Below are 24,245 nucleotides of genomic sequence, written 5' to 3' on the forward strand. Positions count from 1 at the left end.
TCTTCATAACATAAATGTTCCATCCCAGTCAGCATCCTGGTGAATCTCCTCTGCACCCCTTCCAGTGTGATCATGGCACGTTGGGACAGTGGCTCAGCACTCCGGCCTCACAGTGCCAGGGAGCCAGGTTCAATTCCAGCCTTGGGTCACTGTCTGTGTGGAGTTTGCACAGTCTCCCCGTGTCTGCGTGGATTTCCTCCGGATGCTCCGGTTTCCTCCCACGAAAGACGTGTTGGTCAGGTGAATTGGCGGTGCTAATTCTCCCTCAGTGTAGCCGAACAGGGGCCGGATTGTGGCGACTAGGGAATTTTCACAGAAACTTCATTGCAGTGTTAATGTAACCTTACTTGTGGCACGAATGAATGAACTTTACTTTGCATCCTTCTTATAATGTGGTGACCAGAACTGCACACAGTACTCCAGCTGTGACCTCACCAAACTTTCCTGAGGACACAGGAGAACACATCCACCTTTCACTGGAACAATTTGCATGGATATTATACACTGTTGATTCATGATATTGATCCATCTAACTGGAGTTGACGTCAGTGCCAGGCCGGTGTCGGGGGCGGGGGGGGGGTGGCGTTTGGAGGTGTTTTAACTCCGTCCGAAACCTCTCCCAAACACATCGCGCCGGAGGCGGAGGAGGAAGGAGATAACCTGAACCCCCCCGCGACTGCCTCTGGCCCAGCGACACCTCCTTTGGTGGTAAGTCATTGGGTATGAATGGACTTTTCCAGTGAGTTCAGGGATGTGTGAGTTGTGGTGAGCTGTGTCTCGAGGGAACAGTAATGGAGCTGTGTTAGGATGTCAGGAAAGCAGCTCTGTACTGAGAGTGTGGAGAGTTTACTGTTTGTAGTGATTAATGATCTAGACGTGAATGTGGGGGGGAGGGGGGTTTTGATCAGTAAGTTTGATTTGATTTATTTATTGTCACATATATGAGTACACAGTGAAAAGCATTGTTTCTTGCGCGGTATACAGACAAAACATCCTGCTCATAGAGAGGGAAAGGAGAGGGTGCAGAATGTAGTGTTACAGTCATAGCGAGGGTGTGGAGAATGATCAAATTCATATAAGGTAGATACATTCAAAAGCCTGATGACAGCAGGAAAGAAGCTGTTCTTGAGTCGGTTGGTACATGTCCTCAGATTTTTGTATGTTTTTCCCGACGGAAGAAGTTGGAAGAGAGAATGTCTGGGGTGCGTGGGGGGGTCCTTGGTCATGCTGGCTGCTTTCCCCGAGGCAGCGGGAAGTATAGACAGAGTCTATGGATGAGAGGCTGGTTTGTGTGATGGGACTGGGCTACATTCACAGCCCTTTATAGTTTCTTGCGGTCTTGGTCAGAGCAGGAGCTGTGATACACCCGGAAAGGATGCTTTCTATGGTGCATCTGTAAAAGTTGGTGAGAGTCGTAGCTGACATGCCAAATTTCCTTAGTCTCCTGAGAAAGTAGAGGCGTTGGTGGACTTTCTTAACTATAGTGTCGGCATGGAGGGACCAGGACAGGTTGTTGGTGATCTGGACACTTCGTAACTTCGAGTTCTCGACCATTTCTCCCTCATTCCTGTTGATATAGACAGGGACATGTCCTCCACTGTGGTTCCTGAAGTCGATGACTATCTCCTTCATTTTACTGACATTGAGGGAGAGATTATTGTCACCGCACCAGTTTACCAGATTATCTATCTCTTTCCTGTACTCCGCCTCATCATCAAGTTCTCAGATGACATGAGAAATTAGTGATTTGCTAAATAAATAACGAGGAGTTAATCCTTAGATTACAGGATGATGTACACGGGGCTGGGCAGATGGGCTGAACCGTGGCAAATGGGATTTAACCCTGAAAAGTGTGAGGTGAGGCATTTTTGGGGGGACTCACAAGGCAAAGGAATATACAATGAACAGTAGGATGCTTGAACAGAGGAACCGAGGGGTGCGTGTCCATTGATCCTTGAAGGCAGCAGGACAGAGAGACCAAAGAACAAAGAACAGTACAGCACAGGAAACAGGCCCTTCGGCCCTCCAAGCCTGTGCCGCTCCTTGGTCCAACTAGACCAATCGTTTGTATCCCTCCATTCCTAGGCTGCTCATGTGACTATCCAGGTAAGTCTTAAACGTTGTCAGCGTGCCTGCCTCCACCACCCTACTTGGCAGCGCATTCCAGGCCCCCACCACCCTCTGTGTAAAAAACGTCCCTCTGATATCTGAGTTATACTTCGCCCCTCTCACCTTGAGCCCGTGACCCCTCGTGATCGTCACCTCCGACCTGGGAAAAAGCTTCCCACTGTTCACCCTATCTATACCCTTCATAATCTTGTACACCTCTATTAGATCTCCCCTCATTCTCCGTCTTTCCAAGGAGAACAACCCCAGTCTACCCAATCTCTCCTCATAGCTAAGACCCTCCATACCAGGCAACATCCTGGTAAACCTTCTCTGCACTCTCTCGAACGCCTCCACGTCCTTCTGGTAGTGCGGCGACCAGAACTGGACGCAGTACTCCAAATTTGGCCTAACCAGCGTTCTATACAGCTGCATCATCAGACTCCAGCTTTTATACTCTACACCAGGTGGTGAAGGAGGAATATGGGGATACTTGTCTTTATTAGCTGAGGCAGAGAATATCAGAACAGTGAGGTTACGATGGGAGCTGTATAAAACGCTGGTGATGCCAAAGTTAGAGCATTGTGTACAGTTCTGGTCGCCACACTTTATGAAGAATGTGATCGCACGAGAGAGACAGGGGGGGGGGGTGTGCAGAGGAGGGTCACCAGGCTGTTTCCTGGTCTGGCGCGTCTCAGCTATGGAGAGAGGGTGGTTAGGCTGGGGTTGTTTACCTCAGAGCAGAGAAGGCTGAGGAGGTGGGGACCTGATTGAGGAGCGCAAAATAATAAAAGGTATATATCGGGTAGAGAGGAAGAAACTTTTCCCACCTTAGTCGAGGGGTCAATAGCCAGGGGGCAGAGATTTAAGAGGCAGGAGATTTAGAGAGTGGAGGGAATCTGGATCTTGCTGCCTGAAAGGGTGTTCGAGGCAACAACTCTCACAACAATTAAGATGAGTTTAGGTCAGCACTTGAAACGCCACAGCGATGCAGAGCTGCAGACCAAGTCAATAGAGGAACTGAGTTTAGAAATCGGGAGATAATGCTGCAGCTGTATAGGACCCTGGTCAGACCCCACCTGGAGTACTGTGCCCAGTTCTGGTCGCCTCATTACAGAAAGGATGTGGAAGCCATAGAAAGGGTGCAGAGGAGATTTACAAGGATGTTGCCTGGATTAGGTGGCATGCCTTATGAGGATAGGTTGAGAGAGATAGGTCTATTCTCCTTGGAGAGGCGAAGGATGAAAGGTGACCTGATAGAGGTGTATAAGATGTTGAGGGGTATTGATAGAGTGGATTCTCAGAGGCTTTTACCCAGGGCTGAAATGGTTGCCACAACAGGTCACAGGTTTAGGGTGCTAGGGAGTAGGTACAGAGGAGATGTTAGGGGTAAGTTTTTCACTCAGAGGGTGATGGGTGCGTGGAATCGGCTGCCGGTAGTGGTGGTGGAGGCGGATTCGATAGGATTTTTAAGAGACTTTTGGATACGTTCATGGTTTGTTGGTAAGATAGAGGATTATAGGTAAGCCGAGTAGGTCGGGACATGTTCGGCACAACTTGTGGGCTGAAGGGACTGTTTGTGCTGTAGCTTTTCTATGTTCTGTGTTCTAAGTCCTAGAAAATGGAATTCCAATCGATAGGTGCTTGATGGCTGATGCTGACACAATGGGCTGAAGGGCTTCTCTCTCTGCTGTAAAACTCCGTGGGGACGATCTTACCAGCTCATTATGCCGGTCAATCGGCGAGCTGATAAGATCGCACGAGTGGCGAAAAGTTGGGTTCGCGCCGGCTTCTCACCTCTTGCGACCTTACCGGCCCCGATCTGCCAGCCTAATCTCGGCACTCGGCTGATTTCAATAATTAAAACCTAAGTTTAATGTGGTTAGTGAACCTGGGATGCGATTGTGTAGGTTCACTCGCCTTAACGGCCTTGCCAATGGAGCATGCATGGTCAGCTGATGTGAACCGGGGTGGTAGGGTGGAGGTGGGGGTACGATGTACGGGTGGGAGTTGAGGGGGAGTGCTGATCTCCCAGTGCGCTGTGTACTCTTGTCACAACACACTGGGAGATTCGGGTGCATGCGCAATGGCACCCTCTAGCTGTCTTCAGCCGGCTCATCGGCAAGTTTCGGCTCCACCCTCTGACGGGTAACTCATGGGGAGTTTTGGGGGTGGGAATTGAATACACAACCAGGGAAGGATGGAGTCAGCGGTGTAGTGGGACAGGAGGTGGGGCTCACCTAGGTCTATAGAGGACCCAGTCAGAGCTCACCTACTCTAACTGGAGAAACAGACTGATCTCTTGTAGGCACTCACTGTTTAATACTGGCTCCATTTCCCCGCACCCTCCCCCATATCTTCTCAACTCTCTCTAATATGAATTCTGTCTTTGCCTCTGCAGAATTTCAGCCAGCGAGATGAGGACCCTGCTGCTGATTCTGGTCCTCCTGAGTGAGTCATGTTGACAATCTCCACTGCATTGATGTCACGTGTTTTACATTTGTGTTTGCATGATTGCTTTACGATCACATGATTGGAAGGTGATGTCATTAGGGTGTTGCACAGGCTGCTGCTTAATGCAATCTGTACAGAAAGTGTCTCTCTCTTAGAATCATTGAATCCCTACAGTACATGAGGAAGACATTCGGCCCATCAAGCCTGCACTGACCCTCCAAAGAGGCACTCGACCTAGGCCCACTGACCTGCCCTGCCCCGTAACCCCACTTATTGATCCTGACCAATCCACCTAACTTACATATCTCCGGACACTGAGGGGACAATTTAGCATGGCCAACCCATCCAACCTGCACATCTTTGGACACTAAGCAACAAGCTAGCATGGCCAATCCACCCAGACACAGGAGGGCAATTTACCATGGCCAATCCACCTAACCTGTACATCTATAGATACGAAAGGACAATTTAGCAGGGCTAATCCACCATACCTACCCACTCTGGACACTGAAAGGCAATTTAGCATGGCCTATCCACCTAACCTACACAACTTTGGACACTAAAGGGCAATTCAGTATGGCCAATCCATCATACCTATGCACGCTGTACACTGAAAGGCAATGTAGCATGGTCAATCAATCTAATCTACACATCTATAGACACGAAGGGCCAATCAAGAATGGCCAATCCACCTAACTTTCACGTATTTAGACACTAATGGACAACTTAGCGTGGCAAATGCAGTTAAACTCAACATCATTGGACAGAAAGGGACAATTTAGCATGCCTTATCCACCTAAACTACACATCGTTGGACACTAAGGGGCAATTTAGCATGGCTAATCCACCAAACCTGCACATTTTTTGACATTAATGGGATACTTACCATGGTCATGCCACAAACCCACACATCTTTGGACATTAATGGCAAATTTCCCAAGGCCAATCCACATACTTTGCACATCTTTGTTCTCTGAGGGGCAATTTAGCATGGCCAATCCACCTAACCTATACATCTGTGGACACTAAGACGCACAGTGGCAATTTCGGCTGACCAATTCACTTAACATGCTCATCTATGGACACCAAGGGGCAATTTAGCATGGCCAATCTACATAACCTGCACATCTTTGGACTCAGATGGGCAATTCTGCATGGCCAGACGACCTATTTTACATACCTTTGATACTAAGAGGTAGTTTTTCATGGCCAATCCACCGAACCTGCACATCTTTGGTCCTAAAAGGGGCAATTTAATCTGGCCAATTCATCTAACATGCACATCTTTGGAAACCAAAAGTCAAATTAAAATGGTCAATCCAATCAAATTATATATCTTTGGACATAAGGGGGCAATTTGGCATGTCCAATCCACTCAACCTACACATCTTTGGACACTAATGTGCAAGCTCGAATGACCAATTCAGCAAAACTACAGATCATTGGACAGTAAGGGGAAATTTAGCGTAGGCCAAACCTACACATCTGTGGACACGAAAAGTAATTTCAGAATGGCCAACTAATCTTACCTACGCATCGTTGGACAGTAAGGGGCAATTTGGCATGGTGAATCAATCTGAACCACACACCTTTGGACACTGAGAGGCAATTTAGCATGCTCAATCCACTTAACCTGCACATCTTTGGACACTAAGGGGCAAATTAGCATTGTCATGCTGCCAACCTACACATATTTGGACATTAAAATGCAATTTACCGTGGCTAATCCACATCATCGGCACATCTATGGACATTACGGGGTAATTTACGATGGCCAAAGCGAAAGAGCAATTTAACATGGCTATTCCACACAACTTCAACCTCTTTCAATACTATGGGGACACTTTAGCATGGCCAATCCACCTAACCTGCTCATCTTTGTATATTAAGGGGCAATTTAACATGTCGGGTCACCCTATTATAGAAAGGATATTATTAAATTAGAAAAAGTGCAGTAGAGATTTATTAGGATGCGACCGGGACTTGATGGTTTGAGTTATAAGGAGAGGATGGATAGACGGGGATTTTTTTCCCTGGAGCGTAGAAGGCTGAGGGGTGATCTTATCGAGGCCTATAAAATGATGAGGGGCACAGATCAGCTGGGTCGTCAATATCTTTTCACAAAGTTAGGGGAGTCTAAAGCTAGAGAGCAGAGGTTTAAGGTGAGAGTGGAGAGATACAGAAGGGTCCAGAGGGGCAATTTGTTCACGCAGAGGGTGGTGAGTGTCTGGAACAAGCTGCCAGAGGTAGCAGTAGAGGCGGGTACAATTTTATCTAGAGACAAGTTAGCCTGGCCAATCCACCTAACCAGCACATCTGTAGATGTCACGATCAATGTAATATGATCAATCCACCTAAGTTACATATCTGTGGACACTAAGCGGCAGTTCAACATGGCCAGTCCACCTAGCCTATAGGTGTATTGGCCATGTTGGTCCACCCTGGCCGATAGGTGGATTCGAAGGAAAAGGGTAGATGTGGTTTACTTGGACTTCAGCAAGGCGTTCGATAAGGTCCCCCATGCAAGACTTCTCACGAAAGTGAGAGGGCATGGGATCCAAGGGGCTGCTGCCCTGTGGATCCAGAACTGACTTGCTCAAAGGAGGCAGAGAGTGGGTATAGATGGGTATTTTTCTAAATGGAGGTCGGTCACCAGTGGTGTGCACCAGGGATCTGTTCTGGGACCCTTGCTGTTTGTTTTTTTCATAAATGACCTGGATGAGGAAGTGGAGGGATGGGTTGGTAAGTTTGCCAACGACACGAATGTTGGTGGTGTTGAGGACAGGTTGGAGGGATGTCAGAAGCTGCAGCATGACATAGATAGGATGCAAGGCTGGGCAGAGAAGTGACAGATGGACTTTAACCCGGATAAATGTGTAGTGGTCCATTTTGGCAGGTCAAATGGGATGAAGGAGTGTAATATCAATGGTAAGAATCTTAGCAGTGTAGAGGATCAGAAGGATCTTGGGGTCCGGGTCCAAAAGACTTAAATCGGCTTCGCAGGTGGAGGAGGTGGTTAAGAAGGCGTATGGTGTGCTGGCCTTTATCAATCGAGGGATTGAATTTAGGAGTCGGGAGATAATGATACAGCTTTATAAGACCCACGTCAGACCCCACTTGGAGTACTGTGCTCGGTTCTGGTTGCCTCATTACAGGAGGGATGTGGAAATGATTGAAAGGGTGCAGAGAAGATTTACAAGGATGTTGCCTGGATTGGTTGGCATGCCTTACGAGGATAGGCTGAGGGAGCTCAGTCTTTTCTCCTTGGAGAGTCGAAGGATGAGAGGTGACCTGATAGAGGTGTACGGGATGTTGAGAGGTATAGATCGGGTGGATTCTCGGAGGCTTTTTCCCAGGGCTGAAATGGCTGCTACGAGAGGACACAGGTTCAAGGTGCTGGGGGGTAGGTACAGAGGAGATGTCAGGGGTAAGTGTTTCACTCAGAGGGTGGTGGGTGAGTGGAATCGGCTGCCGTCAGTGGTGGTGGGGGCAAACTCGATAGGGTCTGTTAAGTGACTTCTGGACGAGTACATGGGACTTAATAGGATTGAGGGTTACAGGTAAGCCTATATATAAGCCTAGGTAGGTAGGGACATGACCGGCGGAACGTGTGGGCCGAAGGGCCTGTTTGTGCTGTATTTCTTCTATGTTCTATGTTCTATACATCTTTGGACAATAAGGAGCAATTTGGACACAAAGGACTACATTTAGCATGATGAATCCATTTAATTATTTTTGAACACTAAGGGGAAATTTAGCATGGCCAATCCACCTAATCTGCATATGCTTAGACACACAAGGGGCAATTTATTATGGCGAGTCCAGCTAACCTGTACATTCTTGGACAATAATAAACAATTTAGCATGGCCAATCCGCATAATTTGCACATCTTTGGACACCAAGGGGCAACTTAGCATAGCAAATCCACTTAACCTCATCATTTTTGGACACTAAGGGGCAACTTAGCATCCTAATCCACCGAACCTACATATCTGTGGATGCTAAGGGGCAATTTAGCATCGCAAACCCAGTTAACCTTCATATCTTTGGTCATGAAGGGGAATTTTAAAATGACCAATCAACCTAACATACAATTGTTGGATTCACAATTTGGCATGGCGATTCCATGTTCCCAATACATCTTTGGTCAAAAAGGGACAATTTAGTCTGGTTAACCCACCGAACATGCACGACTTTGGAAACCAAAGGTGAATTTAACATGGTCAATACACCCACACTACACATCTTTGGACACAAAGGGGCAATTTAGCATGGCCATTCAACGTAAGCTACATATCTTTGGACAGCAAGGTGGAATTTAGCGTGGCCCATCCACTTAACCTTCACATCTTTCGACAGGAAATGAGATTTTACAAGGGCCAATCCACCGAACCTGCACACCTTTGGACACTGATGAGCAATTTAGCATAACCAATCCACCTAACCGACAAATCTGTGGATGCTAAGGGGCAATTTAGCATGGCCAATCCACATAATTTGCACATCTTTGGACACAGAAGGGGAATTTACCATGGCGAATCCACTTTACCTAAACATTTCTGGACACTGAGGGGCAATTTAGCATCCCAATCCACCTAACCTACATATCCGTGCACACTAAGGAGCAATTTAACATAGCGAGACTTGTCAAAGGGGGAAAAGCAGCTTTAAACCCCGTAGAATGGGGACCCGAGCAGGAAGAGGCTCATAATAAATTCAAAACAGAATTGATATCAGCCCCTGGGCTAGGATTATGAGATTCCAATAAAGACTTCCATATACATTGTAATAACGAAGGAGTGTTCTATTCCGCAGTGGTAACACAGGATCATGGCGACAAAAGGAGAGTAAGAAGTCTCACAACACCAGGTTAAAGTCCAACAGGTTTATTTGGTAGCAAATACCATTAGCTTTCGGAGCAATGCTCCTTCGTCAGATGGAGCTCCACATCATGACAAAAGGAGACCCATAGGTTACTATTCAGCTGCAGAAGGGCCAGTAGTCACCGGGCTGCCAAGGTGCATAGCCGCCTTAGATTGTGCCGCCTGGGCGGTAAAGGTTAGCGAGCCAATAATAATGACAGGGAATATAATCCTTCACACCAAACACACCGTGGCAATGCTGAACACGGGAAAGGTAAGGTCCATCCCAAACATGAGAAGGCTAAATGGGAAGCTGTCCTCCTACCTCCAAGCAAATCAGTTATAATCATAGAATCATAGAAACCCTACAGTGCAGAAGGAGGCCATTCGGCCCATCGAGTCTGCACCGACCACAATCTCACCCAGACCCTACTCCCATATCCCTACAGATTTACCCACTAATCCCTCTAACCTACGCATCTCAGGACTCTAAGGGGCAATTTATAGCCTGGCCAATCAACCTAACCTGCACATCTTTGGACTGGGACACAGGGGATAACCCAGCAGAAGGGATTTTAGACACAGGAGAGTCACACAATTGTGGGGATCTAGATACGGACGCAGAAGAAGGTAGGATGAAGGATGTACCGTTAACAACAGCTGAAGAGAGCCTTTTTGTAGATGGTTGACGCAAGTATGTGGAAGGATCACCCCGGACAGGGTGGGCAGTAGTAAATGACAAATTAGAGACAGTAAGGTCAGGAAGGATTGACGGAGGTCTATCCGCGCAAGTGGCAGAACTAGTGGCACTCACACAGGCACTAGAGTTATCTGAAGGCAAGACGGTAAACATATGTACAGCTAGTCGGTACGCATTCGGGGCAATACACGACTATATGACAGCATGGGGTAGAAGGGGGTTCGTAACCACGGGAGGAACTCCTTTTAAACACCAACAAAGAATCAGGGCATTGCTAAAAGCTAGTGAGAAACCTCGAGAAGCCGCAGTAATAAAAAATAAAGTGCACCAGAAAGAACCAGGAAGAGATAACCCGGACTGGTTAAATTTCAAAGGGAACCAAGCCGCAGAGAGAGCAACACAATTAGCCTGAGGACAGGAGACAGTTGGCCAGCTGCCAATAGCAGCAACGGAACACACACGAGATGAAATCGATATTCGGGACTTACATGAGGATACCTCGAAAGAGGAAAAGGGAAGTGGGAAGCACAGGGAGCGAGCGAAGGGACTGATAACGTTTGGAGACGAGAAGATAAGGTACTGGCACCAGAGTGCATACAAAACACCCTATTGGAACTACACCATGGACTCTCACATGTGGGTAGAGAGGCCATGATAACTAGTATAGGAAAGGAATGGTGGTGGAAAGGAATGGGAAGGGACATAGCCCGGCATTGTCACCGATGCGTGACGAGCTAGCAACACAACGCTGGTGGAACCATAAAAATTAAGATGGGACACCAGCCCCGACCAAAGGGGCCCTGGGAACATCTGCAACCGAATTTCACGGGGCCACTACCACAATCCCATGGCAAAACCTATTGTCTGGTTAATATAGACCAGTTCACCAGGTGGGTAGAAGCGTTCCCTACTACAAATTGTACTGCTACCACGGTGGCTAGGATATTGGCAGAAGAGGTAATCCCTAGATGGGGAATACCCCTCCAAATCGATTCAGATCAAGGGACCCACTTCACCGGAAAGGTGGAAAAAGTGTGTCAATTAATGGGGATAAAACAAAAATTCCACATCCCTTAGCACCCACAGAGTTCTGTAATGGTGGAACGTATGAACAGAACCCTTAAGAATGCACTGGTTGAAGCCATACAATCGTCAGGAAAAATGTGGACAGAAGTATGGCCCACTATGTTAATGAGGCGAAGAGCTACCACAAACCGGACAACCGGATTAACCCCTTATGAGCTGATGACAGGACAGGCGATGTAATTACCAGAAAGCATCATAACAGGTGGGACCGATGTAGGTCCACTAAAAGATAAAATCAAAAGGTATGTTTTGGAACTAAGCGCCCAAGCAAAAGGGATGCACCTGAAGAGAGGTGGCAGTTTTTCAAGGAATGTCTGTCTAGAGTTCTACAAGACAACGTTCCGAGCAGACAGGGAGGAGTTGGAAGGTTAAAGGAACTGTGGTGCACGAAAGCTGTGCAGGACCTAGTCGAGAAGAAAAGGAAAGCATACAAAAGGTTCAGAGAGCTTGGCGAAGATAGGGATCTAGATGAGTACACGGCTTGTAGGAAGGGACTAAAGAAGGAAATTAGGAGAGCCAGAAGGGGTCAAGAGAAGGCCCTGGCAGGTAGGATTAAGGAAAACCTTAAGGCGTTCTATAAATATGTGAAGAGTAAAAGGATGAGACGTGAAGGAATAGGGCCTATAAAAGGTGTAGGTGGGAAGGTCTGTACGGAACCAGTAGAAATGGCAGAGGTGCTTAATGAGTATTTTGCCTCGGTTTTCACAGAAGAGAAGGACCTGGGTGATGTACTGCGGGCGTGCGGTGGACTGAAAAGATTGAGTATGTGGACTTTAACAAAGAGGTTGTGCTGGAATCTTTGAATGGCATCAAGATAGATAAGTCGCTGGGTCCGGATGGGATGTACCCCAGGTTACTGTGGGAGGCGAGGGAAGAGATTGCAGAGCCTCTGGCGATGATCTTTGCATCGTCGATGGAGACGGGAGAGGTGCCGGAGGATTGGAGGATTGCGGATGTGGTTCCTATTTTCAAGAAGGGGAATAGGGATAGCACAGGAAATTATGGACCTATGAATCGAACCTCAGTGGTTGGTAAGCTGATGGAGAAGATCCTGAGGGACAAGATTTATGAGCATTTAGAGAGGTTTAGTATGCTCAAGAATACTCAGCATGGCTTTGTCAAAGGCAGATCGTGCCTTACAAGCCTGGTCGAGTTCTTTGAAAATGTGACTCATCACACTGACGAAGGGAAAGCGGTCGATGTGGTTTATATGGATTTCAGCAAGGCGTTCGATAAGATCCTCCATGCAAGACTTCCAGAAAAAGTGAGAGGGCATGGGATCCAAGGGGCTGCTGCCCTGTGGATCCAGAACTGGCTTGCCCAAATGAGGCAGAGAGTGGGTATAGATGGGTTTATTTCGAATTGGAGGTCGGTCACCAGTGGTGTGCCCCAGGGATCTGTTCTGGGACCCTTGCTGTTTGTCATTTCCATAAATGGCCTGGATGAGGAAGTGGAGGGATGGGTCGGTAAGTTTGCCGACGACACGAAGGTTGGTGTGTTTGTGGATAGTCTGGAGGGATGTCAGAAGTTACAGAGGGACATAGATAGGATGCAAGACTGGGCGGAGAAGTGGCAGATGGACTTCAACCCAGATAAATGCGTAGAGGTCCATTTTGGCAGGTAAAATGGGATGAAGGGGCTTGTAGAGTAACGTGGGACTGAATAGGATGGAGGGTTATAGAAGGCATAGAAGGGAGGGATATGTTCGGCACAACTTGTGGGGCCAAAGGGCCTGTTTCGTGCTGTAGTTTTCTATGTTTCTATGTTTCTAAGGAGTACAATATAAAGGGAAAGACTCTTAGTACGGTAGAGGATCAGAAGGACCTTGGGGTCCGGGTCCATAGGACTCTAAAATTGGGCCGCAGGTGGAGGAGGTGGTTAAGAAGGCGTATGGTGTGCTGGCCTTTATCAATCGAGGGATTCAGTTTAGGAGTCCACGGATAATGATGCAGCTATATAAGACCCTCGCCAGACCTCACTTGGAGTATTGTGCTCAGTTATGGTCGCCTCATTACAGGAAGGATGTGGAAAAGATTGAAAGGGTGCAGAGGAGATTTACAAGGATGTTGCCTGGATTGAGTGGCATGCCTTATGAGGATAGGCTGAGGGAGCTCGGTCTTTTGTCCTTGGAGAGACGGAGGATAAGAGGAGATCTAATAGAGGTATATAAGATGTTGAGAGGCATAGATCGGGTGGACTCTGAGGCTTTTTCCCAGGGTGGAAATGGCTGCTACGAGAGGACACAGGTTTAAGGTGCTGGGGGGTAGGTACCGGGGAAATGTTAGGGGGAAGTTTTTCACACAGAGGGTGGTGGGAGAGTGGAATCGGCTGCTGTCAGTGGTGGTGGAGGCAAACTCAATAGGGTCTTTTAAGAGACTCCTGGATGAGTACATGGGACTTAATAGGATGGAGGGTAGCCCTAAAAGGTAGGGATATGTTTGGCACAACAGGAAGAAAGTGACGCACAGAGAGAGCTTGAAATGCTCCCTGACGTCCCAACAGCGGGAAGTCGCGTCCCAGTAAAAACATTACCCGAAAAACCAGGGTTTGCACCAAAATGGAATGGGCCATATGAAGTTATAATCAGTGGAGACGCCTGTGCCTGTATAGACATAAGAGGGAAAGGTGTATGGAAACACTGGACACAGCTAAAATTACACAAGGAATGAATGAATGAATTAAAGTGACCCGAGTGCTTTCCCCAAAACAGGTGATGACTGCAAGCAAGAGCAACTGACGTGTTCGGGTTGACAATATAACTTTTGGAAAATTGTATAACTTGAAGTAATAAGATTCATACTTGCTTGTTGTGGACATGTATGAGATTGCGTATGTAACTGTGTCGCGACTGTAAACTTGACTGGGCGAGAGGATAACCTATTTTACATGGCTCATATACATTTACACGGGAATCGAACTGTATGTTACCCGTTAGCCCAACCGGTAGAAGCCCTATTTGTGGCCACCCCTGGGTGGACCCCCCATGACTTATATACAGCAGATACATCAGACGCACCCTGTAAGGGACAAATTGGCAAATATAAACGAGGTATACAGGGGAGATGTGTGGAACTTGTAAATTCCACGGATCCCGTGCAGCGGGGGCTCCAAGGGGTGGGAGGAAGAGCGTGCTCGGATAATGCAAGCTATCCGCTTTGTTTTTCGGGGCAGGGATGGGGATGTGCCTTGATCCCCAAGAATGATCCCTGCGTACAGACGCAGTGTGTCCGTCAACACTGTCGAGTAAATAGGGGTCAGTTTACTGCACCTGTGATGAGCAGAAATGCCTGAATGTAACCGCGGGGAGACAGCTCATTTGTGGACAGTGTAATGGGACTCATGTCAGTTCAGCCGAATGGACATACCCGTTTGATACTTACCAGGTGGTGCGATCAAACGGGGAGTCAAGTAAACCGAGCAATTGGCGGTATACACAAACTAACAATCAGGACACTAAATGCTATCGGGCTAAGAAGGCATTTCAATGGCACCTACACGACAGCAACACCAACCCTCCGGATCCTTTTTGCAATCGGAACAATAGGACCACTCACTGCTCCATGCCATCAGAAGGGGCATATCCGGAGAAAGATAGCAACCCGGGCTATCAGCAAAGAATTCTATGCTGAATTGGAAAACCCGGGCACAATGGGATAACCATATTGTCTGTGGACTAACAGTCCTGGGAAACAGTACATCAAAAGCACTGGAAGCTGTCAACCAAGAAATGGCTGAACTGAGGTTATACGCGCAGCAGACCCAATATGCAGTAGACTACCAGTTAGCACAACAGGGGGGGAGTGTGTACAATCACCGGAGACAAATGCATAACCGATGTCACAGACGAAACCTATAACATCACCGAAGTCATTAATAACATCAGAAAACAGCTTGATGATTTCAGACAAGGACCCAAGAAAGGGGGGAGCTGGCTGGAACGGCGAGTGGGGGATCCTGGGAATCCTATTTAATGCATGGACTGAGCATTCTCATTGTAATAGTAATTGTCTGTTGCCAAATTGCCTTAATGTCTGTTGCAAAGTAATGGTGAGACAAATTGTGCCAAGAGCCAGTAGAAGAAGCATACATGGTGGGAACCTCCGAAGACATCGAGAGCTACGGGGAAGGAAAGAAGAAGCCGGACATCTACCTGTGAAGATGCTGCTGCTGTTGGTCTGTGGATTATTAAATGATAATCCTGACCAAAAGGGGGAGTTGTTATGGTGAAATAACCATCTACCTCCATGGTGGTAGATGTGGTTTATATGGATTTTGGCAAGGCGTTCGATAAGCAAGGCTTCGAGAAAAAGTGAGAGGGCATGGGATCCAAGGGACTGCTGCCCTGTGGATCCAGAACTGGCTTGCCCAAAGGAGGCAGAGAGTGGGTATAGATGGGTATTTTTCTAAATGGAGGTCGGTCACCAGTGGTGTGCCCCAGGGATCTGTTCCGGGACCCTTGCGGTTTGTCATTTTCATAAATGACCTGGATGAGGAAGTGGAGGGATGGCTTGGTAAGTTTGCCGATGACACAAAGGTTGCTGGGGTTGTGGATAGTCTGGAGGGATGTCAGAAGTTGCAGAGGGACATAGATAGGATGCAAGACTGGGCGAAGAAGTGGCAGATGGACTTCAACCCAGATGAATGTGTAGTGGTTCATTTTGTCAGGTCAAATGGGATGAAGGAGTACATTATAAAGGGAAAGACTCTTCGTACTGTAGAGGATCAGAAGGAGCTTCGGGTCCGGGTCCATAGGACTCTAAAATCGGTCCCATAGGTGGAGGAGGTGGTTAAGAAGGCGTATGGTGTGCTGGCCTTTATCAATCGAGGGATTCAGTTTAGGAGTCCACGGATAATGATGCAGCTATATAAGACCCTCGTCAGACCCCACTTGGAGTACTGTGCTCAGTTCTGGTCGCCTCATTACAGGAAGGTTGTGGAAAAGATTTAAAGGGTGCAGAGGAGATTTACAAGGATGTTGACTGGATTGAGTGGCATGCCTTATGAGGATAGGCTGAGGGAGCTCGGTCTTTTCTCCTTGGAGAGACGGAGGATGAGAGTCGACCTAATAGAGGGATATAAGATGTTGAGAGGCATAGATCGGGTGGACTCCCAGGGGCTTTTTCCCAGGGTGGAAATGTCTGCTACGAGAGGACACAGGTTTAAGGTGCTGGGGGGGGGGGGGGGGGGTAGGTACAGGGGAAATGTTTGGGGTAAGTTTTTCACACAGAGGGTGGTGGGCGAGTGGAATCGGCTGCCGTCAGTTGTGGTGGAGGCGAACTCAATAGGATATTTTAAGAGACTCCCGGATGAGTACATGGGACTTAATAGGATGGAGTGTTATTGGTAGGCCTAAAAGGGAGGGATATGTTCGGCACAACTTGTGGGGCCGAAGGGCCTGTTTTGTGCAGTAGTTTTCTATGTTTCTATGCTTCTTACTGTGCTCTGGGAGCCGCAGTATTTATATGGCTGGGTCCCAGTTCAGCTTCTGGTCAATGGTAGCCCCCCCAAGGATGCTGACAGTGGGGGCAACACTGGATATCCCGGGACACTGACACACCCAGCGACAGAGGGAGAGAGGGACGGAGGGACAGAGGGGGAGAGGGACGGAGCGACAGAGGGGGAGAGGGACGGAGCGACAGAGGGGGAGAGGGACGGAACGACAGAGGGGGAGAGGGACGGAGCGACAGAGGGGGAGAGGGACGGAGCGACAGAGGGGGAGAGAGACGGAGCAACAGAGGGGGAGAGGGACGGAGCGACAGAGGGGGAGAGGGACGGAGCGACAGAGGGGGAGAGGGACGGAGCGACAGAGGGGGAGAGGGACGAAGCGACTGAGGGGTGAGGGGCGGAGCGACAGAGGGGGAGAGGGACGGAGCGACAGAGGGGGAGAGGGACGGAGCGACAGAGGGGGAGCGGGACGGAGCGACAGAGGGGGAGAGGGACGGAGCGACAGAGGGGGAGAGGGACGGAGCGACAGCGGGGGAGAGGGACAGATCAACAGAGGGATTGAGGGAGTGAGCGGAGTGGGATTGAGGGAGCGAGGGCAGTGGGATTGAGGGAGGGAGGGGAGTGGGATTGAGGGAGCGAGGGGAGTGGGATTGAGGGAGTGAGGGCAGTGGGATGCAGTGACAGAAGTTAGTGTGCTGCGTGCAGAGTGCAGTGTGATTTAATGTCTCGTTGTGACACAGTTTCTGGGCACTGACTGATTCCGGGTGGAATAAATTGGGAAGTGGAATTTGGCCTGAATTTCCGTTACAAACAGATGAAGGATTGAGATGATTCCTGCTCTGTGATCTCCCATATCTCCTCCCTTGTCACAGATCCAGGGACAGCTCCAACTCTGGGAGAAGACGGTACAACCGACACAGATTCCACTGAATCAACTTCCCCAATCACGATAGAATCTACAAACTTAGGTTTCAATCTGACGCTAGTTTATCCGGATTCGAAATTAACTTTAAGTTCAAGAACTGAAAGGCCGGAATTTTAGGAGTGAGGGGATTGGGAGGCGGTGAGTGAGGGTATTGGGAGGCGGAGCAAGGGAGGGGATTGGGATGGAGCGAGTGAGGGGAGTGGGATAGAGCGAGTGAGGGGAGTGGGCGGAGCGAGTGAGGGGAGTGGGATGGAGCGAGTGAGGGGAGTGGGATGGAGCGAGTGAGGGGAGTGGGCGGAGCGAGTGAGGGGAGTGGGACGGAGCGGGTGAGGGGAGTGGGGCAGAGGGAGTGAGAGGAGTGGGGCGGAGCGGGTGAGGGGAGTGGGGAGGAGCGAGTGAGGGGAGTGGGGCGGAGCGAGTGAGGGGAGGGGGGCGGAGCGAGTGAGGGGAGTGGGACGGAGCGAGTGAGGGAAGTGGGGTGGAGCGAGTGAGGGGAGTGGGGCGGTGCGAGTGAGGGGATTAGGGCCGAGTGAGTTAGATGAGTGGGGCGGAGCGAGTGAGGGGAGTGGGACGGAGCGAGTGAGGGGAGTGGGACGGAGCGAGTGAGGGGAGTGGGGCGGAGCGAGTGAGGGGAGTGGGGCGGAGCGAATGGAGGGGAGTGGGACGGAGCGAGTGAGGGGAGTGGGACGGAGCGAGTGAGGGGAGTGGGACGGAGCGAGTGAGGGGAGTGGGGCGGAGCGAGTGAGGGGAGTGGGGCGGAGCGAGTGAGGGAAGTGGGACGGAGCGAGTGAGGGAAGTGGGGTGGAGCGAGTGAGGGGAGTGGGAAGGAGCGAATGTGGGGAGTGGGGCAGAGCGGGTGAGGGGAGTGCAGCGGAGCGAGTGAGGGGAGTGGGAGGAGCGAGTGAGGGGAGTGGGGCGGAGCGAGTGAGGGGAGTGGGGCGGTGCGAGTGAGGGTATTGGGGCGGAGCGAGTTAGATGAGTGGGGCAGAGCGAGTGAGGGGAGTGGGACAGAGCGAGTGAGGGGAGTGGGACGGAGCGAGTGAGGGGAGTGGGACGGAGCGAGTGAGGGGAGTGGGGCGGAGCGAGTGAGGGGAGTGGGGCGGAGCGAATGAGGGGAGTGGGACGGAGCGAGTGAGGGGAGTGGGACGGAGCGAGTCAGGGGAGTGGGACGGAGCGAGTGACGGGAGTGGGGCGGAGCGAGTGAGGGGAGTGGGGCGGAGCGATTGAGGGGAGTGGGACGGAGTGAGTGAAGGGAGTGGGACCGAGCGAATGAGGGGAGTGGGACCGAGCGAGTGAGGGGAGTGTGACCGAGTGAGTGAGGGGAGTGGGACCGAGTGAGTGAGGGGAGTGGGACCGAGCGAGTTAGGGGAGTGGGACCGATTGAGTGAGGGGAGTGGGACTGAGCGAGTGAGGGGATTGGGACCGAACGAGTGAGGGGAGTGGGACCGAGCGAGTGAGGGGAGTGGGACCGAGCGAGTGAGGGGAGTGGGGCAGAGGGAGTGAAGGGAGTGGGGCGGAGCAGATGAGGGGAGTGGGGCGGAGCAAGTGAGGGGAGTGGGACGGAGCGAGTGAGGGGTGTGGGATGGAGCGAGTGAGGGGAGTGGGGCGGAGCAATTAAGGGGAGTGGGGCGGAGTGAGTGAAGGGAGTGGGCGGAGCGAGTGAGGGGAGTGGGGCGGAGCGAGTGAGGGGAGTGGGGCGAGCGAGTGAGGGGAGTGGGGCGAAGCGAGTGAGGGGAGTGGGGCGGAGCGAGTGAGGGGAGTGGGGCGGAGCGAGCAAGGGGAGTGGGCCAGAGCGAGTGAGGGTAGGGGGACTGAGCGAGTGAGGGGCATGGGATGGAGCGAGTGAGGGGATTGTGTTGGAGCGAGTGAGGGGAGTGGGACGGAGCGAGTAAGGGGAGTGGGACGGAGCGAGTGAGGGGAGTGGGACGGGGGGAGTGGAACTGGGCGAGTGAGGGGAGTGGGATGGAGCGAGTGAGGGGAGTGGGACGTAGCGAGTGAGGGGAGTGGGACCGAGCGTGTGAGGGGAGTGGGATGGAGCGAGTGAGGGGAATGGGACCGACCGAGTGAGGGGAGTGGGACCGAGCGAGTGAGGGGAGTGGGACCTAGTGAATCAAGGGAGTGGAACGGAGCGATTGAGGGGAATGAGACCGAGCGAGTGAGGGGAGTGGGACGGAGCGAATGAGGGGAGTGGGACGGAGCGAGTGAGGGGAGTGGGATGGAGCGAGTGAGGGGAGTGGGACTGTGCGAGTGAGGGGAGTGGGACGGAGCAAGTGAGGGGAGTGGGACGGAGCGATTGAGGGGAGTGGGATGGACAGAGTGAGGAGAGTGGGACGGAGCGAGTGAGGGGAGTGGGACGGAGCGAGTGAGGGGAGTGGGACTGAGCGAGTGAGGGGAGTGGGACGGAGCGAGTGAGGGGAGTGGGATGGAGCGACTGAGGGGGAGAGGGACGGAGCGACAGAGGGGGAGCGGGACGGAGCGACAGAGGGGGAGAGGGACGGAGCGACAGAGGGGGAGAGGGACGGAGCAACAGAGGGGGAGAGGGACGGAGCGACAGAAGGGGAGAGGGACGGAGCGACAGAGGGGGAGAGGGACGGAGCGACAGAGGGGGAGTGGGACGGAGCGACTGAGGGGAGAGGGGCGGAGCGCCAGAGGGGGAGAGGGACGGAGCGACAGAGGGGGAGAGGGAAGGAGCGACAGAGGGGGAGCGGGACGGAGCGACAGAGGGGGAGAGGGACGGAGCGACAGAGGGGGAGAGGGACGGAGCGACAGCGGGGGAGAGGGACAGAGCAACAGAGGGATTGAGGGAGTGAGCGGAGTGGGATTGAGGGAGCGAGGGCAGTGGGATTGAGGGAGGGAGGGGAGAGGGATTGAGGGAGCGAGGGGAGTGGGATTGAGAGAGCGAGGGCAGTGGGATGCAGTGACAGAAGTTAGTGTGCTGCGTGCAGAGTGCAGTGTGATTTAATGTCTCGTTGTGACACAGTTTCTGGGCACTGACTGATTCCGGGTGGAATAAATTGGGAAGTGGAATTTGGTCTGAATTTCCGTTACAAACAGATGAAGGATTGAGATGATTTCTGCTCTGTGATCTCCCATATCTCATCCCTTGTCACAGATCCAGGGACAGCTCCATCTCTGGGAGAAGACGGATCAACCGATCCAGATTCCACTGAATCGACTTCCCCAATCACGATAGAATCTACAAACTTAGGTATCAATCTGACGCTAGTTTATCCGGATTCGAAGTTAACTTTAAGTTCAAGAACTGAAAGGCCGCAATTTTGGGAGTGAGGGGATTGGGAGGCGGTGAGTGAGGGGATTGGGAGGCGGAGCGAGGGAGGGGATTGGGATGGAGCGAGTGAGGGAAGTGGGATGGAGCGAGTGAGGGGAGTGGGATGGAGCGAGTGAGGGGAGTGGGATGGAGCGAGTGAGGGGAGTGGGCGGATCGGGTGAGGGGAGTGGGACGGAGCGGGTGAGGGGAGTGGGGCAGAGGGAGTGAGGGGAGTGGGGCGGAGCGGGTGAGGGGAGTGGGGTGGAGCGAGTGAGGGGAGTGGGGCGGAGCAAGTAAGGGGAGTGGGACGGAGTGAGTGAAGGGAGTGGGACCGAGCGAGTGAGGGGAGTGGGGCGGAGCGAGTGAGGGGAGTGGGACGGAGCGAGTGAGGGGAGTGGGACGGAGCGAGTGAGGGGAGTGGGGCGGAGCGGGTGAGGGGAGTGGGGCGGAGCGAGTGAGGGGAGTGGGGCGGAGCGAGTGAGGGGAGTGGGGCGGAGCGAGTTAGAGGAGTGGGGCGGTGCGAGTGAGGGGATTGGGCGGAGGGAGTTGGATGAGTGGGGCGGAGTGAGTGAGGGGAGTGGGGCGGAGCGAGTGAGGGGGGTGGGGTGGAGCGAGTGAGGGGAGTGGGATGCAGCAAGTGAGGGGGTTGGGCGGAGCGAGAGAGGGGAGTGGGACCGAGCGAGTGAGGGGAGTGGGACCAAGCGAGTGCAGGGAGTGGGCCCGAGTGAGTGAGGAGCGTGGGACCGAGCGAGTGAGGGGAGTGGGACCGAGCGAGTGAGGGGAGTGGGACCGAGAGAGTGAGCGGAGTGGGACCGGGCGAGTGAGGGGGTGGGGCGGAGCGAGTGAGGGGAGTGGGACCAAGCGAGTGAGGGGAGTGTGACCGAGTGAGTGAGGGAATTGGGACCGAGCGAGTGAGGGGAGTGGGACCGAGAGAGTGAGCGGAGTGGGATGGAGCGAGTGAGTGGAGTGGGACCGGGCAAGTGAGGGGAGTGGGACCGAACGAGTGAGGGGATTGGGACCGAACGAGTGAGGGGAGTGGGGCCGAGCGAGTGAGGGGAGTGGGACCGAGGGAGTGAGGGGAGTGGGACCGAGTGAGTGAGGGGAGTGGGACGGAGCGAGTGAGGGGAGTGGGGCGGAGCGAGTGAGGGGAGTGGGGCGGAGCGAATGAGGGGAGTGGGGCGGAGAGGGTGAGGGGAGTGGGGCGGAGCGAGTTAGAGGAGTGGGGCGGAGCGAGTGAGGGGAGTGGGGCGGTGCGAGTGAGGGGATTGGGGCGGAGCGAGTTAGAGGAGTGGGGCGGAGCGAGTGAGGGGTGTGGGGCGGAGCGAGTGAGGGGAGTGGGATCCAGCGAGTGAGGGGAGTGTGACCGAGTGAGTGAGGGGAGTGGGACCGAGCGAGTGAGGGGAGTGGGACCGAGCGAGTGAGGGGAGTGGGACCGAGCGAGTGACGGGAGTGGGACCGAACGAGAGAGGGGAGTGGGACCGACCGAGAGAGGGGAGTGGGACCGAGCGAGTGAGGGGAGTGGGACCGAGCGAGTGAGGGGTGTGGGACGGAGCGAGTGAGGGGAGTGGGGCCGAGCGAGTGAGGGGAGTGGGACCGAGCGAATGAGGGGAGTGGGACCGAGCGAGTGAGCGGAGTGGGACCGAGCGAGTGAGGGGATTGGGACCGAACGAGTGAGGGGAGTGGGACCGAGTGAGTGAGGGGAGTGGGACCGAGTGAGTGAGGGTACTGGGACCGAGCGAGTGAGGTGAGTGGGACCGAGCGAGTGAGTGGAGTGGGAGCGAGCGAGTGAGGGGAGTGGGACCGAGCGAGTGAGGGGATTGGGACCGAACGAGTGAGGGGAGTGGGACCGAGTGAGTGAGGGGAGTGGGACCAAGCGAGTGAGGGGACTGGGACCGAGCGAGTGAGGTGAGTGGGACCGAGCGAGTGAGGGGAGTGATGCGGAGCGAGTGAGGGGAGTGGGGCGGAGCGAGTAACGGAAGTTGGGCGGAGCGAGTGAGAGGAGTGGGGCAGAGCGAGTGAGGGGAGTGGGGCAAAGCGAGTGAGGGGAGTGGGCGAGCGAGTGAGGGGAGTGGTAGAGAGTGAGTGAGGGGAGTGGGGCGGAGTGAGTGAAGTCAGTGGGGTGGAGCGAGTGAGGCGAGTGGGGCGGAGCGAGTGAGTGGAGTGGGGCGGAGCGAGTGAGGGGAGTGGGGCGGTGCGAGTGAGGGTAGTGGGGCGGAGGTAGTCAGGGGAGTGGGGCGGAGCGAGTGAGGGGAGTGGGACGGAGTGAGTGAGGGGAGTGGGACAGAGCGAGTGAGGGGAGTGTGGCGGAGTGTGCGAGGGGAGTGGGGCGGAGCGAGTGAGGGGAGTGGGGTGGAGCGAGTAAGGGTAGTGGGGCGGAGCGAGTGAGGGGAGTGTGGCGGAGCGTGCGAGGGGAGTGGGGCGGAGCGAGTGTGGGGAGTGGGGCGGGGCGAGTGAGGGGAGTCGTGCGGAGCGAGTGAGGGGAGTGGGGCGGAGCGAGTGAGTGGCGTGGGGCGGAGCGAGTGAGGGGAGTGGGACGGAGCGAGCGAGGGGAGTGGGGCGGAGCGAGTGAGGGGAGTGGGGCGGAGCGAGTTAGAGGAGTGGGGCGGTGCGAGTGAGGAGATTGGGCGGAGCGAGTTGGATGAGTGGGGCGGAGCGAGTGAGGGGAGTGGGGCGGAGCGAGTGAGGGGGGTGGGGTGGAGCGAGTGAGGGGAGAGGGATGCAGCAAGTGAGGGGGTTGGGCGGAGCGAGAGAGGGGAGTGGGACCGAGCGAGTGAGGGGAGTGGGACCAAGCGAGTGCGGGGAGTGGGCCCGAGTGAGTGAGGAGCGTGGGACCGAGCGAGTGAGGGGAGTGGGACCGAGTGAGTGAGGGGAGTGGGACCGAGAGAGTGAGCGGAGTGGGACCGGGCGAGTGAGGGGGTGGGGCGGAGCGAGTGAGGGGAGTGGGACCAAGCGAGTGAGGGGAGTGTGACCGAGTGAGTGAGGGAATTGGGACCGAGCGAGTGAGGGGAGTGGGACCGAGAGAGTGAGCGGAGTGGGATGGAGCGAGTGAGTGGAGTGGGACCGGGCAAGTGAGGGGAGTGGGACCGAACGAGTGAGGGGATTGGGACCGAACGAGTGAGGGGAGTGGGGCCGAGCGAGTGAGGGGAGTGGGACCGAGGGAGTGAGGGGAGTGGGACCGAGTGAGTGAGGGGAGTGGGACGGAGCGAGTGAGGGGAGTGGGGCGGAGCGAGTGAGGGGAGTGGGGCGGAGCGAATGAGGGGAGTGGGGCGGAGCGGGTGAGGGGAGTGGGGCGGAGCGAGTTAGAGGAGTGGGGCGGAGCGAGTGAGGGGAGTGGGGCGGTGCGAGTGAGGGGACTGGGGCGGAGCGAGTTAGAGGAGTGGGGCGGAGCGAGTGAGGGG

The sequence above is a fragment of the Mustelus asterias genome, unplaced genomic scaffold (genome assembly GCF_964213995.1).
Source record: "Mustelus asterias unplaced genomic scaffold, sMusAst1.hap1.1 HAP1_SCAFFOLD_160, whole genome shotgun sequence".
In the NCBI taxonomy this organism is placed as follows: Eukaryota; Metazoa; Chordata; class Chondrichthyes; order Carcharhiniformes; family Triakidae; genus Mustelus; species Mustelus asterias.